Here is a 1,786-nt window from a genome sequence, read left to right as displayed (position 1 = left end):
ATTTTTACCAGGAGTACTAACAAATTTATCTAAGTCTGTCAATTTGGAGCATTTTTCATAAGTACGTCCAGGAACAGATTGTTGTTGTTTTCATTGTGGACCAACCAGTATTTGTCTGACCTGAACTAGTTAAAAAATTTCTAACTCTCTCTCTTTTTAAGCTTTTTTTTTTTTTTCAAAAATAATGCTCTAAAAAATAAAAATAATTTATATGCCACTCCAAAAAGTAATTTTATTTTGAGTGCTTTTACTTTGCAAACTTTTAGCATCAAGTGTTGGTATATGATTTTTTTTTCCACACGGGTAAACGTTTAAAATAAATTAAAAAAAATTTATTGGCTATATGAGTTCTATTATGCTCTTACAGGAGAACCAAAAAATATTTTAAATTAAATTTAAAAGAACGCAAAGAGCCACTTACGTATGGTACACCTTGTGGTGACATACCGTTAATACATTTGTTTGTCCTCTTCTTTTTAACGCTGACAGTAAATAAAATCGTTTTTGAAAAATGGGGGTGAGGCACAGAACGGTGTTAAACTGACAGAAACGTATTGAAGCTACTTAAATTCACACTTTCAAAATCTAATTTCAAAATTCTCTTGAAGGTTGCTTTGTTAATTCAGAAAATCTTTATTTCTCGATTTTCTATTCAATAATTCTTCACTGTTTTCTCAGCTGAACAATATCTATGTTATACATTTTACTAGCCTGTATGCACAGGCACTGCTGATTGTTCCCTGTGTCTGCTGTACTATTCCCCTGAGATAACTCACTTCAAAAATGTGTCGACAGTTATACCGAGTCATTATGGAAGTGGCTTTTTTCTGTCAAGAAAAAAGGATTTCTGAGACCTATTTTCAGTGTAAAAAAAAACAAAACTACTGGTAAGAGAGACAGATAAACCAGACCTGACTGATAATCAATTAACACAGCTCAGCTCTATAAGAAATCTGCCCATTTGTTCTCTCTTGGTGAAAACCTCCTGATCCAATTCCTTAAGACTCCATATGCACCCTGCTTTTAACATAAGACCATGATGGAAACGTTTATGGTGCACTTGTAAAGTGAGTTTATCTGGTTTACCAGCAGTTGGATATCCTGAAACCACAACGCTAACAAGTGTAGCAACATAAACATGTGAAATGCTAAGAGCATGGTATAGCTTTTCATCATAAACCTGCCTTATATTTCTCCGCAACTTTAATTCAGAACTGTCTTCTGATGTTCCTTGGCATTCATGATGATGTTTATATCCACCCATGTTCACTAAGATCCCTACAAAATGCGCTCATTTACAGTTCTTTGAAAAACGACTTGCCTCTTCACTCATGGGAAAGTTAAGCACTAACTCAAATTTTCTTAATTTGTGGTTGATGGCTCTGGTTGTGGTTCACTGAACTCCCAAAACCTTAAGGATGCCTTTGACCCTTTGTAGCCTTTACAGACTGATACATGTTTTGCTTTTGGAGGTTAATTCCCAGTTAATTCATCATTTACCCAGGATTCACAGGGGTTAGGGACTACAACTGAAACAAAACAAAACTACTGGTAAGAGACAAATACTCATATAACTTGAGTATTTTAATAGTTCAAACACCAAATACCAGAAACTGATATCCACAGTCTTCCTAATATCTGCTTTTGGTGTTACAACCAAACACACCAAATAAAATGAATGATGCTCTGGGATTTTTGCCTTGCGAACGCCAGCCAATTGCTTGTCAAGTAGCTCTAGGTCTATTTCAGCTTCTGAAATTGCATTTTCTTTTGAGTTTTTTGGATA

The sequence above is a fragment of the Poecilia formosa genome, unplaced genomic scaffold, assembly GCF_000485575.1.
Source record: "Poecilia formosa unplaced genomic scaffold, Poecilia_formosa-5.1.2 Scaffold719, whole genome shotgun sequence".
NCBI classification, from domain to species: Eukaryota; Metazoa; Chordata; class Actinopteri; order Cyprinodontiformes; family Poeciliidae; genus Poecilia; species Poecilia formosa.
Note: the sequence above shows the minus strand (reverse complement) of the source record.